Source organism: Mytilus trossulus, chromosome 4, assembly GCF_036588685.1.
Source record: "Mytilus trossulus isolate FHL-02 chromosome 4, PNRI_Mtr1.1.1.hap1, whole genome shotgun sequence".
NCBI classification, from domain to species: domain Eukaryota; kingdom Metazoa; phylum Mollusca; class Bivalvia; order Mytilida; family Mytilidae; genus Mytilus; species Mytilus trossulus.
The window spans coordinates 3,458,829-3,476,079 of NC_086376.1; positions in this window are offsets into that span (position 1 = coordinate 3,458,829).

Below are 17,251 nucleotides of genomic sequence, written 5' to 3' on the forward strand. Positions count from 1 at the left end.
TCATCTGACCTCGACCTCATGTTCATGGTTTAGTGGTCAAAGTTAAGATTTTGAGTTTGGTCTAATTTTCTAATACTTTATGCATTAGTCAACTATATTTGGTGTATGGGAATATTTCATGATCTTTATGTCTGTTACGCAGGATTTATTTGACCGTGACCTTATGTTCACGGTCCAGTGCTTAATGTTAAGTGTTTGTGTTTTGTTCTGTTTTTCTTAATTTATTAGCAATAAGTCAACTATATTTGTTGTATTGAAGAATTGTTAGATGTACATGTCTGCCTGGCATGGTTTATCTGACCTTGACCTCATTTTCATGGTTCATTGATCAGTGTTTAGTTTTCTTTGGTTAATGTTGAGTTTATGTGACAGTTGTGATAAAGCTTTATTTTTAGGTCTATCAACATAATATCAATGATTAGTAGAGAAGGCGAGACATTTCAGCGTGTGCACTCTTGTTATTGTAAATTTGAGTTGTTACGACCATCTAGAATTAATCTTTGACCACAACAGTACTAGTCATTTTACATTCGGAGGACACTTCCTTCCGTTTTGATTTTTAATACGATGTTTTATTCAGAAAAAAAAATCATTTTTTTTAATAATATTTCAGCCCAAAAAGCACCCGTCATTCATCATTTGTTCATGCAAATATTTCAAAGGCTAGATTTCCCTTTTTCCAGGTGAAAACCCCTAGCTAGCATTTGGTTTTGATCCACCAGGAAAAAAACTTCGTTGCATGCTTAAACTTTGTAAAGAAATGTGTTTACTATTATGGCATAGCAAACCAAACTAACCCTGAAAACGTCTTGAAAATCCATACAAACTTATTCATGGAACAGGCTCGGTGATCAAAATTATTAACATATGTAAACAGGAGCAAGTCATACAACAAACAAAATATTTTATTACTATTAGAAAAGAATAACTAACAGTGACATATGTTATTAAAGTCTTTAATGGTGTATTCGGCTAGTAATTACATGTAATACTTATGTTGTATATACTGTATAACAAACGAATATTTATTATGCTTGTCATTACCAAGATATATGTACATGTGTTATTTAACGTCCGTTTAAGGACTCTATAACATGTTTGTCGTACGTTTACGACGACATGGAGTTTTATTGTAGGATTATGGAAGCTTTTATAACAATACATTTTCCTATGTCTTCTGCTGTACAACCAATAATAATCTTTACATGTTTCCTCGTATGAAAAACAAGGAGATGGGGTATTATTACAAATGCGATAATCACCCATCAGAGTTTAAATGACGAAAATGCTTGTATTTCATCAGTTCGATACTTAAACTAATCAGAAATACATCTAACGAAAACACAGAGTGGACGTGACAGAGAACTTATTCACTCCCATAACAAACAGACACATTCCCTCTTCCCACATTCCCCATTTCAATTCTCAATTTTATTTTTATTTTACTTAGTACAGATCTGAGAGTAGGAACTGACAACTAATTCGAACTTATACAAGAAACAAACATATCAATCCGTACACATCTAATACCCAATCTGTTTAGTATAAAGACATGATAACCAGTTAGAGAAAACCATGACCTTGAGTTGTGCCATGCCAATATATAGGTATCGACAAATTGTAGAGCCCTAAATGTGCAAATGTGCAAAGAAATAATACTTAGTCGGAACCCAGTGTCACGCATACTTTTGCTGTTAATAGCAGACTCAACAAAATTGAGGAAAAAATAATGAAAATATTCCACTCAATACCATCTTTTGATTGTAAGAAACTTCTTTCCAAGTTTGGTAAAAATCCAGGATAGTTAGTAAATCTAGAGCATGTTTATTAGCTTCAACTGCATAGTGTAATGATAACTTGAAGAACAACTAAGTTCATTTATAAATACAATACAGAAAACCTGGTACAAAATTATAAAAAAAAATCCTTCTAGATGCTATCTTTTGATCATAAACAAGCTTTTCTCTAAGTTTGGTTCACATCCAGGATAGTTTAAGAACGTTATAAACATTTTAAAAAATTTAACCACAGAGTGAATGTAATGATTCCTTGCAAAATAAACTAAGTCCATTTATAAGTAAAATACGTAAAAAAAACAGGATTTTTTTTTCAAAATTTGCTTCTGGATACTATCTTCTGTTCATAGAGAAGCTTCTATCTAAGTTTGACAGAAATACGGGATAGTTTATGAAAGTTATTTAAAATTTCAAAAACTTTAACCACAGAGTGAACATTTGTGGACGCCGGATATAAAAACAATATTCACATATAAATATATAAGGATTTAATTGTAGTGTTGAATTGGTAAATAAAGACAACAGTGGTATACCGCTGTTCGAAAGTCAAACATTGATTGAGAGAAAACAAATCCGGGCTACAGATTAAAACAGAAGACATGAACTATAAGACCTTTTAAAACAATTTTGTTTCAATATGCAAAAATCAATTTCATTGAAATATAGATCTCAGTGTCTACTTAAGACTTGTGAAATAAACATACTGTACGAAAGGATCAAAGGAATATCACCATCAAAAACGTAAAAATTAACAATAAGGAAAGAAAAGTATCTTTTGTTGTTATTGTATAAAATTTCACGTGATTAACAGAAAGATAAAAAACTAGAAAAAGTAAGTTTCTTTTGGCAAATCGCAGATGTAAAATTAGAAAATTGTTGCTTATTCAAAGTAAACCACATTCATAACAAAACAGGAACAAGTATTCTATCAAACTCCATGCCTACGACTTTTCCATAAATTGTATTTCATAAATATACAAAGATCAAGTGTATCGACAGGTAGTCGGTATTTCTATGGGCACCAACTGCGCCCCTTTAATAGCAGATTTATTCCTGCATTATTTTGAATCTTAATTATAACAAATATCAAAGACCCGTCATTGTTACATTTGGTTGATTCATTCAGCAAAACCTACCGTTATCTTGATGATATTACGTATATATTATATAAACAAACGACAACTACTGTACATCAGATTCCTGACTTAGGACAGGTGCAAACATTTGCAGCGGGATTACACGTTTTAATGTCTTGTACCAAGTCAGTATAATGGTCATTGTAATATTATAGTTCGTTTCTGTGTGTGATACATTTTAATTATGTAATTCTGTTGTGTCGTCGTTCTCCTTTTATATTTGATGTGTTTCCTTCAGTTTTAGTTTATAACCCGGATTTGTTTTTTTCTCAATCGATTTATAAATTTCGAACAACGGTATACTACTGTTGCTTTTATTTGTCTTTATGAATATTACTTTTACTCTTTAGTCTGTTTTGGTGGTATTCATTTGACGTGGCTCTTTACTTATGCATTCGGCATTGTGTTATTGTTATATGATAATTTTTATATTCTTATCTTTCATTTTTGCTTATATGATTTGTGTCTATATACCTTTAAGTGTTTCTTTGTTACAATGATGTGGCTCTGTACTTATACATCCCGTCATTGTTCTATGATAATTTTTGTTTTCTTATCTTTCATTTTTGCTAATATGTTTTGACTATATGTCTTTTTACGTTTTAGTGTTGCACACGACGTGGCTCTGTACTTATACATCCCGTCATTATGTTATTTTTCCATGGTAAATAATTGTTTATATATTTTTTTATTTTTGTTGTGATTAAGATATAACACAATGTTGACTGTTTACCCCTCATTTTGACATTTATACCTATTATGTCGGTTTGTTTTGTTCACACGTCGTTGTCAATATAAAGGAATTTGATACGACTGTCATATAAGTGAAAAGTTTGACTAGCTATTCAACCAGGCTTAATCCACCATTTTCTTCACAGGTAAATGCCCGTGGCAAATCGGGAATGTGACAGTTCTTATCCGTTCGTTTGGTGTCTTTGAGCTTTTAATTTTGCCTTATGATAATAAACTCACCATAGATACCTGGACTAAATTTTATATATACGCCAGACGCGCGTTACGTCTACAAAAGACTCACCAGGAGACTTACCTTTTAATTGTCCTCAGAGTTTAGTATTTTTGCGATTTTATTTTGATGAGTGATTTTGGCTCTACTTATTAAAAACGGTATTTCACATCCTAAATTTTACCCTTTTGGAGCACCTTAGATCACCCCAATTTATGGTGGGTATTGTTCTGCTTAGTCTTGAGTTTTTTTTATGTTGTGTCGTGTGTACAATTATATGTCTTTTGTCTATTTGTTTTTAGCCATGTTGTTGTCAGTTTCTTTTCGATCTATGAGTTTTATTGTCCCTCTATTCTTTTATTATGAGAGCCGTGGTGTAGTGGTTAGTGCATCGGACTACTAACACAAAGGTTCCTGGTTCGATTCCCGTTTGGGATGAAAATTTCAGGAACTTAATTTTCGGCTCTCCCTTGACACCATTTGCGAGTATGGTCTTGAGGAAACGATGATAGTCCGTCGGACGGGGACGATAAATGGCTGACCCGTGTTAAGAGAGAGCCATATCTCTTGCACGTTAAAGACACCCTTGTAGATTTCGAAAAAGAGTAGGCTAATGCCGCTACAAGGCAGCACTCGCATCCGCAAAGTGGAAAGGGATTAATATAAGTTGCAAAACTTGTTTCCCAATCCACTATAAATAAATATGTTTAAACTAAACAAAATACGTTAAACTATTCTTTTATTCTCTTTTGTGTTAATTTGTCTTGTTGATACAATTTTTAATGTTTTTTTGCTATTTAATGTTTATCATTTAGACTTAAATATTGTCGCTCTTTATTTCAAAATATACCAGCTTTGTGTTTAGTATGACTATACATTTTCACTTCTCGTATTATGAACAGCAACATTGTTTATAATTTGTTAAAAAATGTTTCCGTGTTCTATATTCACTGTCTTCCTTACAACATCTTCATTTACCTGTGTACATTATTCTTTTTAGCAGCAAGGTTATTTGTTCAAGGTTATGGGCTACTGAAGTTATATCTCACAGCCGCATTTTACTGTTGCCTTTTTTTATTCACCACTTATCTTATTAGTATTGTATTCATTGTGTCATAGATCAAATGTATTCGTTTAGTGTTTGTATGTTGTCTTATTGAGTTTATATCAAAAAAGAAGATGTCGTATGATTGCCAATGAGACAAATATTCACAAAAGACCAAAATGACACAAACATTAACAACTATAGGTCACCGTACGGCCTTCAACAATGAGCAAAGACCATACCGCATAGTCAGCTATAAAAGGCTCCGATAAGACAATGTAAAACAATTCAAACGAGAAAACTAACGGCATAATTTATGTAAAAAAATGAACGAAAAACAAATATGTAACACATTAACAAACGACAACCACTGAATTACAGGTTCCTTAAGCCATTTTAATAGAAATTTTATAGTGGGTCTTTCTAGGTTGGTACATATTAAAATGCTTAAAGCCGTTGCATTGGTTTGCAACTGTTCTAAGTCAGGAACCTGATGATCAGTAGTTGTCGTTTGTTGATGTGGTTCATAAGTGCTTTTCGTTTCTTGTTTAATATATGTATAAGATCGTCTGTGTTCCCGTTTGAAAGCCCTTATTGCTTGCAGTTCGGTGTAAGCCGATGCTCCGTGTTGACGACCGTACGTTGAATGTTGTTACTTTTACAAATTGTGACTTGGATGGAGAGTTGGCAGTCACACCACATCTTCATATATCTATACATGTCAAAGGATTAACAGCTTATCTAATCTCATCACAGTTCCAGCAAGTATATATACTATATTATCCTTTTTCAGTCTAGGAGACTTTTAATGACTTGTAGCAAATAGATCTGCAAACAGATTTTTCAATGAATCATTTATTTGAATCAGAGAACTTTTGCTTGATTAGAGTGTGTGGAAGAGTCGTGGACAAATCTAGGTAGAAAGCCATAACTCTCAACCGAATTGAACGCACCATCAAACAGCACGTCATTTATCCAAAACATCAAAAAACTAAAATGTTCTGTTTTGTTTCAAAAACCTTAAGATATTATATATAGGATACTTAACGATACATGACTATGGAGGATTATAGCTTTGAAATGAATTTAAAAAGGTATATATTTTTTTCTTTTCTTTCAGACAATGGCTTTAAAAATGGTCCCTCATGTTTATCGTTACGAAGGAATAGTCGAAGTTGACAAAATTTTTTTTTTTTTTTTTTTTTTTTTTTTTTTAATTCATTTCAATCATATTCTTTTATTGACTATTTTACTGAGAGGGTTTTAATAAAACAAGATTACTTCGTTTTATTCTTCGCAATCTGTTTGTATAACCTCTTTAAAATATATTCTTTTATCACATATCATTTATTTATTTTTTACGTCATACTTAATTTTGTCATATCTATTTTTAAAAGATATGTTTTTTGGGTTTTTTGGGTTTTTTTTTTTTTTAACTACTTATGTTAATAATTTTTTTTATGATGTGTAATATCCGGATAATTTTAAACATTTTTAACATTTTATTATGTTTTTATTTTGTATTTGTTAAATAGATATATATTTGTATATATAGTGTCTCATAAGCCTTTCTAGGCTGGGTATTTGTCTTATTTTATTATTGTGCAATGTATATTATATAAACTGTATAAACAATCTGTAGACAAGTATGTGACACTCTAATAAAATAAATTATTATTATTATTTATTATTATAAAACATGTCCCTGAACACTCATGATTATCTATGTAATTAACTACATGTACATTTATGTAATTGGTATTTAAACCAAGTTGGATAATAATTGAAGTCTTTGTTTTTAAATAAAGATGAAATATCACCACGTGTAAAATACGAACGGTGCCATGATACCTATGAATACATCGAACGTGTTTGTGTGTTTTTTAACAATAGTCATGGTATTTGCATAGAAATTTAATAATATACTATGTCTCTGATAGAGGAAGTTTTATATGTGTCCCAATGTACTATGATATTGTCTTTCAGACATGTGTGTTAGGCTGTCTGTAGTCGTTTGATTCAAGAAAGTTTGCAATCTGTAATTGTTTATGTGATTGTCGTTTTCTTGAGGATTTAATGTCGCTGAATTTAATAAAGGAGTAGGTCCAACAAGACCCATTTCTGTCCCTACAATATAGCAGTTTTACGAAATTGTTTAAAAGTTAATTTTTAGTTATTTATCGTAAAGTAGAACGCTTCTGTTACATAAATATGGGTTGTTTTTGGCTATACAAGGCAATATATTCGTGTACTAGCATCATTAAGTCATGCTAAATTACTGAAAACTTTTTAGCATTTTAGTTAAATTTAAGACGGTTTCCGTCTTAAATGAAAGTGGCCGCATTTGTGTTCATTCTTAATATTGAAATGTAAGTTGTATTTGATAATGATACATAACATATATAAAGGTTGAGGATGACGACGGATGCGGCCACTTTCATTTTTGACAAAAGCCATCTGAAAAGTTACATTTTTTGGTATATTTGATAGAATGTTCACATTTAAGCTTGAATCGGAGCGTTATTAATGAGTAAATCAGTTAAAATCTTTCACATAAACTAATTGAAGAAACTGAAATAGACACTTAAGTGTTTAAAAAGTGTTCAAAATCTTTCGTCAGATGAACCTGAAATTTGAGGCCAAAATCGGGAATTACCGGACCTACCTCTTTATTATTGTGTTTGTGAGGATGATCCAATACAAAAATAGACGACGATACCTCTCTGTGAAGTATTCTCAGCCAAAACAACGCAACACAAGACATTTCAAAGAGACACCAGAAGTCCAGAACATCTTCAAGCCAAACAATCCTCGCTCAGAACTTCGGTAACCTCCTACGGCACCAATTAGTAGTTAAAGATTTACTTGATAACAGTTTGTGGAAGAGTAGTGTAGAGAGCTAGTTGAAAAGCCATAACTCTCAACCGAATTCAATGCACCATCAAATGCACGTCATTTATTCAAAACATCAAACAATTAAAATTCATGAAAATAACATATAAGATATAATATATAGGTTGCTTTACATTCTATGAATATGGATGATTTACAGTTTAAAAAATGTATTTAGAAATAGGATACATATTGATTAAATCAAAACCCCTGTTATTATTCTTTTTAAAAACGGATTTAAAAATTAACCTTCAGGTTTGGCATCACGAAGGAGCAGTCGGAGATGACAAATAGTTAATACATGTACTTATACACTAATGATCATCTATGTAATTAACTACATGTACATATTTGTAATTGGTTTTTGAACCAGGTGGGATAATAATTGATGTCTTTGTTTGAAAGAAAGATAAAAGATCATCAAGTATAAAGTTAGAACGGTGCGATCGCCAATAGACCTATGAATACGTCGATTTTTTCTTTTTTTCACTGTAGTCACGACATTAACATAGAACATTAATAATATATACTATATCTCAGACATCAATAGAGGGAGTTTTAGACATGTCCCCTTGTTCTATGATATTGTCATTTAGACATAAGCGTTACGCTGTCTAGTCGTTTATAGGAAGTTCAAGGCACATCCCCCTGTTCTATGATATTGTCATTTAGACAAAAGCGTTACGTGTCTGTAGTCGTTTCATTTGATAAAAATGTTGCAATTTTTTACGGGATTTTAAAATTAAACGTGAACGTCGTTGTTTTTAGAGGAGTTCATTTTGGAATTTATTATTTTTGTTTTTAAATATATATGAGAAGATGTTTTATGAGTGCCAACTCTCCATCCAATCTTAATTTATAAAAGTAAACAATTATATGTCAAAGTACGGTCTTCAACATGGAGCCTTGGTTCACACCAAACAGCAAACTATAAAGGGCCCCAAAAATGACTAGTGTAAAATCATTCAAACGGGAAAACCAACGATTTAATCTATATTAGAAATGAGAAGTGAAATAAAGGCAAATTCATTCATTACATTGCAAATGAATTTCAAATATTCATGTTGTTGAATGTAGTATCCGTGTATTTGAACATAAATCAAACATTTGATTATATTTGGACTTATCAGATACTACGCAATATGGCCATGATTCTTAAATTGACAATGTTCTATACTCAGTTAAGTTGCATACACCTCTCCTGTATAAATAGTTAAATCGAAGTTAACAGATATCTTGTCACCTATGACATTTCTTGTCGCTATCGATTGGGTAATTTGCAGATGATATTGCTACATACTTTCAAACAATGTTGGCCATCTATAAAAGAAAATCAAAGATCTAGCGAATATGTACACCAAATTGAATTGAACACAGCAGAAATGAACAAAACAAATAAAGCAATACAGCTTCACTTTCACTAAAATCAAACTAAAGGGCGAACCAATAGAAGAAGTAGACGTTATCTTTCAGGGCAGTTTTCTCTGTATTTGTTTGGCTTTATAACTATTTTGTGTCATTGATGAATCTTATGTAGACGAAACGCGCGTCTTGCGTATTAAATTTTAATCATGGTACCTTTTATAATTATTGTTACCACTGGGTCGACGCCTCTGCTGGTGAATGTTTCGTCCCCGAGGATATCACCAGCCCAGTAGTCAGCACTTCGGTGTTGGCATGAATATCAATTATATGGTATTTTTTTATAAATGTCCTGATACAAAACTTTGAATTTTTTGAAAATATAAGGATTTTTTTGTCCCAGGAATAGATAACCTTAGCCGTATTGGCACAACATTTTGGAATTTTGGATCCTCAAGGCTCTTCAACTTTGTATTTGTTAGGCTTTATAACTATATTGATCTGAGCGTCACCGATGAGTCTTATGCAGACGAAACGCGCGTCTGGCGTATATATATTGAATTACAATCCTGGTACGTGTACCTTTGTAACTATATTCTCAGCAAAAACAACGCAACAGAAAAACACATCTCTAACGGACTCCTGAAGGTCAGAAAATCTTTTCAACAATCAAATCAAATATGGAAGACAGACAACATGAGTGAATAAACAAATATAAAGATCTACCAGGGAAAATGTGCTGCATAATGCTGGAGAATAACCCAGAAAGTCAGCCAGATTTTACACTAAATGTTTGTGGTAAATTTTGTAAGATATATTGGCCAGCAAAGATATCATATAAAAAACTGTACGAAAGAATATGACAAAAAAATCTGATGACCACCATGAAATAACAGAGGTTCAGATGGATAGGACACACTATTAAAAAAGTACAGAAAATGTCATCACCAAAAAATTGCTCTAAGATGGAGACCAGAGGAAGGTTAAAGAACCAGAAGAAAACCAAAGGAAACACGGAGAAAGACAATTGACAGTGAAATTTAAAAGCATGGTAAATAACTTTAGTGAAATGGAAACGATTGTAATGACAGACAACAGTGGAGAGACCTGGTATTAGTCTTGTATGCCCATCATCATGATGCCAGCGGGCACGAAGAAAATTATTGATATTAAATATATTTTGAAATTGCACAAGACAATGTTTCTTAGACTGTTTTTCAAGTCTTTATACTTTGTTTGATATTTTGTACATAAATCAGGCCGTAAGTTTTTCTCGTTTGAATAGTCTCAAAGTTAACGTTTTGTTATAGCTTGCTATGTGGTATATTAACTCATCATAGATACCAGGACTAAAATTTGTATATACGCCAGACGCGCGTTTCGTCTACAAAAGACTCATCGGTGACGCTCGAATCAAAAAAAGTTATAAAAAAAAACAAATGGGTTTGCTATAGCTTGCTATGTGGTATGGGTTTGTTCGTTTCTTATTTAAATAGTGGACAGTTGGTGACAGAAAGTACTAAATTAGTTGTCTTTCGTTTTAATTATTGTAACCACTTTTCAAGTCTGTGCTAGTGTACAAATGTTAATATCTCAATTATTTAAACTTAAAACCACAACACAAATGAGGTTTTTTCCTACAAAATTCTTTTTTTTACAAAGCGTGTGTGTCAGTGTGAAATCATCATGTTTGCTGTAAGTGGAACTATCATAAACCACGGTATTGTTATTTCCGGATAACGATCGGTTAAATACGCAATACTTTATTTTTAACCACACACATGTATGTTGATAGAAACAAGAAGACATGCTTTGACAGAACACAAGTGCACCGACAGAAGTCCACAAGGTTAATCATGGTGTAATTAAATAAAACCTAATTAATTGGTCTGATTAAACATTTTAAAATTCTAACAACGTTTCTATAATTTATTTAAGTAATATCCTGACTCTGTTCTCGCCCAACGTGAATTTTAATAAGATATAAGATTTAAAAACAAGCCCTTTTGTTGACATAAGTCATCAAATTGTTGACATTAGAGTTTTATTTCAAGGTAATTTTAATTATAAAATGTTTGTTTTCTAACAATAACCATACGAAAGTGCCGAGTGTTTTCCCTTATTTTCGTTAATTGTATATTTTTTTTATAAATGACAGCGCTAAAGATGTCATGTCATTGCTGTGCCTTGATGCTACAGCTGTTAGACATATGGGTAATTATAAGGTTAAAGTGATGACCCTCATCATACATTAAAAGGTTTTTATTCGATGTGTTTATACTTGACAACAAAATAAATAACAAATACTCTTTTAGCTTTAGACTGTTATACCTTCATGTTACAGATGAAATAACGGAAAAATCAGAAAAATTAAGACCTTAGAGTAATAAAATGTGGGGGTTGGGGTAAGAGGATAAACAAAAAGCCAAAGAAAAAAAGACAACACAATGACCACACGAAAAAGTTGTCAAAATACTACAAAGAAAATTACAGATTCAGCAACAAAAACCTTTTTACAAACGTGGGAAGGTATTCAGGTACTCCGGAAGGTAATCAGGTACTCCGGAAGGTAATCAGGTACTCCGGAAGGTAATCAGGTACTCCAGAAGGTAATCAGGTACTCCGGAAGGTAATCAGGTACTCCAGAAGGTACTCCGGAAGGTAATCTTAGGTACTCCAGAAGGTAATCAGGTACTCCGGAAGGCAATCAGGTACTCCGGAAGGTAATCAGGTACTCCAGAAGGTATTCAGGTACTCCGGAAGGTAATCAGGTACTCCGGAAGGTAATCAGTTCCTGCTCCACAAATAATTTGTTGGTAGTGTCCATGACAGTAAATATAGTGATAACTCGTATAAGTCACAGTCGAAGAAAAGAGGACGGAATTGTGGATACAACAATTGGGGAGGGGGGAGGGGGGTACTTGGAACACAACCATGGTCATCTTTGACATAGGAATTACAAAATGATCAACCTTATCATCAATGCATCCAATAAACGTTTTATAGCATTTGATCAGCATCTTTCAACTACTAAAACCACGAGAGGAAACAAATAAACATGTGTTCCACTATTTATCTCCTGAAATTATATGTGTCAGCATATGTCTGTAACTAATGCTAAGTGGAACAAATACGTGCGGTGACAAGTAGCTGTTGGTATTTCCTCTGTCAATAAAATAAGTAATGGTATGTTTGATTGACGTCATACATGTACATGTATACATTAATTTGAAAATGTAAATGCTAATATGCTTTTGATTTATCTTTTTGAAATATTCTAATTTTGACATCTTTAGATATCGTTAATAAAACTTATTATAAATTTTAGGTGAGCAAACATATATCATTTCTGACAAAGTTCAGAGCCGACGGATGGAGAAATTAATAGCATGCATACGCGAATATTATTCTTTAACTAACGATAGAAACTTTTCAAACATTTGACATGCATATTAAAAGTTAAGTTTTGATAGTTCTTTAAGAGACCAGCGTATCAAGCCAGAAGCATACATACAATGAAATGGTTTTTGGTTGTTGTCAGTCATATACAATGTATGTTTTTAATTTATCGTTTTTCCACATAGGTGAAACACTTTTTTTTTTAGATTGTTTAATCTTTTGTCACGTCGGAGCTTTATACAGCCAACTATACCAGTACGAGTTTTGCTTATTCTTGAAGGCCGTACGATGAAATTTGTTGCTTACACCCATGTTATTTGAGTATGATAGATAGTTGTCTCATTGGCAATCATAGCACGTCTCTTTATTTTATATTGTAAGAAAAAGTTTGTCAATCTATTTATCTCCGTATCCAACGGAAAGAGGTACACACAATTAAAACAGTAATTAGAATAATTAGAATTGCAAGCAATAACGTATGTAACAATGTGTCTTCACAATTGCTACTGCTAAACAGCATCCATTTTGTATATTTCAAGCAGAGAATGTACATACATTCATTGCTATACATCTTTCTGTAACTTTTTAAATCATTTTGAACATTTTGAAATTTTATACATTTGTGCTTGTTTCCTTTGCAAATGATGCCATTTTGAATATTTTTAGATTGTTCCTTATAGAGTTTTAATGGAACAATTTTCAATAGTTTCCATGGCAATAGACTAGTTCTAACAGTTTCCATGGCAATACACTAGTTCTAACAGTTTCCATAACAATACACTAGTTCTAACAATTTTCAATAAAGACATCTACGTTGTATGAAAATTTTATGATTTTAAATGAAGCAATACTCGATTTTTTTTTACCAAAAACAAAACAAAAAATGTTCACATTTGTTTTGTTTTTATTGAAGCGGCTGCCGTTTTAAAAGTTTCAAAGTCTAACGGCACATCCACATATGGTCCTGCCCATTATGATAATGTTCGGACGGCATCGGACAAAATGTGGAGGTTTATTAATGGAAACGGAGGAAAAGAAATGTCACCAGACTACAAAAGACGCTTTAATGTAATATTTAATATTTTCTCAAAGGGTAAGGTGACGAATGTTGAATATTCATAGGAAATGGGGGACGAAGGATTTTTACGGGATTGTTTTATTTTTATTTTCATCTGTTGATACGGATGCTTATGTTTTGTTCAGTGACTTTGCCACTACTCAATATAAAGAAACCCATTTTACTTATCAGCTTATAGGATTACTTTTTCATCAGATTTTAGTTTTGGTGTTTTAGTTGTACGATTGTACAAATGTCAGTATATATTTATATGTCATTGTTTATTTCGATTGGTTATTAATGTTTTGATTGTATTCGATCCATTGTGCCGGTTCTTGTATAAAAAAGGGGGGAATACCTAGGGAGCAATAAAAAAAAATTCTCACAAGTCGAAGAAAGACATGTAACCCCTTAAAAAAACTACAAACAAAAAAAAACCAAAACAACGGTTCACAAAGCACTATAAAAAAAAACAGGATGGAACGACAAGACCGTGAATTAATTTTGGTGGCCCGGAAGGGAAAGCCATTTCTTCTATAGATATTATGTAATAAAATACTGTTAAAGTGAAGTGATAAATTTTTAAAACAAGTATTTCTTTAACTTGTTTTATTGCTTAATTTCCAATGATTGACAATCAATAAATAACAGTGTTCCAGGCAATATGTTGACTGGTTAAAGATAAGAAGTAAATACAGATGACAGGCGACAACTAGTTTTCATTTCCAACATGATAACTCGACTTTGGTTTTTTTCTTTATTATACTTAGTAAATTCGAAAGGAGAATTAAAAATGTCAGAAATGAAAGTCTGCTTTTTGTGTAAATAATGCGCTAAATTTTGCAAAAACAATTTGTGACGTATTGTACACTCATACTACTTTGAAATGTCATAAAAACTTACAGCAACACATGCATTTTCTGCACTTAAAATTAGTGTGGGATCATAGGTATATATTTTGCCAATTTATTCACTACAAAATTAGTTAAAAAATCAAAATTTAATTTTTTGTCGTCAGCTTTTCATGTTTAAAATACAGAACCTTACCAAAATGCTTCTTATATTGCCTTAGCAAATCCTTACTTCCTTTTAATATTGATGGCGGCATGAGTAATATTTCTTCTGCTAGTAAAATAACTCATTCCCAGTCGTATATATGCGTTTAATTAGTTAAGTTAACGTTTCCCTCGTTTATATTTCAGTGTTTATCTAATTAGAAAATTACTTGAAATATATAAAAAGTTGCTTCTATAAAAAGATATTTATTTTTCAGACCTCTCCATTGGAGAAAACAATATAATCATAATGAAAAGATTCACAAATATTGTAAATATTTTTTTACAAACATGGATTAAATTTACTACCAATGTACATTTACTGTATGTTGATGCATGTATATAGTATAATTATGTACTTTGTTGAAAAAAATAAACCAAAAATATTTGAGCGAGCTTTAAAAATTTGACGCGAGGCTAGTTTCGTAGGGATATCAGATATCTTATACATTTCCCAAAAATTGTCGAATATTGTTTCTATTCAACAATTTACTATTTGAAAATTTATGATTAAGTTTCATAGTTATAGATAAATTCAAAATGGCTTGAACACGGACCGCGAGGAGGACCGTTTTCAACGGAGTTTTATAGTTTGTGCTTGTATTATATTATAACACCACTGTCTCGGGTAAGGGACAGTCTTGGACACTCATAAATATGTTTAACACCGCCACATTCTCTATGTACCTATCACAAGTCAGGAGTCTGTTACACAGTAGATCAGTGGTTGTCGTTGGTTCATGTTTTTCGTAAATTGTTTAGTTATGAATTAGGCCATTAGTTTTCTGAATAGAATTGTTTCACATTTTTCATATCGACCCTTTTATAGCTGCCTATACCGTATGGGTATCATCAGTGTTGGAGGCCGTATGGTTGGTTATAGTACCTTACATTCACTTTATTTAAACTTTGGTAGATAATTGTTTAATTGGCTATCATCTCCTTGTTTTTATGTGACGTAGTAATTTTGACAAAGCCATTCATTCAACAACTCTTAGAAACAGAATAATAGGAGATCCTTACTTAAGCTCATGTACAAGTAAAGCAAACAAAATCTTGTATCTGATATATTTAAATCATAGTTCGCTGATTGCAAATTAAAGCGTTTTACAAGACCATAAATTAAAATCTCATTCACCGCGCTTAAAATAAGTTATTTGTTCTCGATAGAAAATACGAATCAATGTCAGCATGTACATTATTTTACAGCAATACATTCTTATTAAAATGATCTTGTAGTTTACCAATCATAATTTTGACAAAAAATAATAAAAGGAGTCACCCATCAACCCACTTGTGTATTTTTCTCTATTTTTAAGAAATATGTACATGCTTTCCTTTGCTTTCCTTTAGTATTGATCTGTCAAACGTCACACGTGACTTACGTTGACTTTTACTGCTACGTCACCTTGTAATATGAGTGTCAAACAATCACTTTATTAAATCATATTAAACAAGTTTATTGTAACATATAATATGTAAATTTCAAATGCATTTGATTCAGCTTTGAATATGCAAAAAGTAAGGCAAAAAAAACCCCTTTTTTAGGTTTCCTCTTTAAAAAAAAAAGTAGGACCAAACTAACAAAGTTTTTAAGGTTTCTCTTTACAAAAAAGTAAAGGAAAGATAATAGTTTTTTTTATTGCCAAATTTGTATTCTTTGTATTATCCAATAGTCTAAGAGATTATAAAAACTTTGTAGTACACATTTTTGGGCCTTAAAATAGGGTTGTTGAGTACGTAAATGCAAGTATATTTTCTACTTGTTTCAGACTAGTCCAAATTGGAAAAAAAGCTTGATTCTTCGCCAAAAAGACGACTAGAAAAAATTTGGTTTGATATGTAGTGTTAGCTAAATTTATCCATGAAATGACGAGAAACTTTATCATTTTTAGAAAATTTGCATATTGTGGAATTGTTTTCGTAGGTAGTAGGGGAAATAAATGATATGCTCCTATCTACGTTAGCTAGTAATTTATTGTAAAGTGCATAATATAAGATGATTAATCGAAAGCTGGTAATAGATATGCAAATTTACAGAAGATTGACTGCGCAGTGTCCTGTCATTAAGAAACATGAAATGTAAAATTTGCGGTTTATGCCAGTCCACAATTCACCCATTGCCGGATTCTTTACCGCTATAACAAAAACAATTAAAAGTTCATTGTCTAATTAAATAGTGCATATTTCAATAGTTTTATCAACCCACACTGTCAGATTGAACAATATACGTGTGTGTTGTCTTCAACTAATTAAAACAGGTTTTTTTCGATTTTTACATCGTCCTATAAAACACGTCATACAATTTAGTTTTAAGTTTTCCTATTTTGTTCCAATTTATTTTTGCACAGTGAAACATCTTCTTTGTAGAATATCACACAAGTTGACCGACCATGAGTTCATATGCGAGATCTGACAATAATTTTGCTTATTTGCTTACACAGTTATGATAGAAAAATAATTGCAAAAAAAAGGTGCTTCCCAATAAAAAAATAATTACTTCTTAGATGATGAAATTAGAAGAACCTGTGGTGAAGAGTCCAAT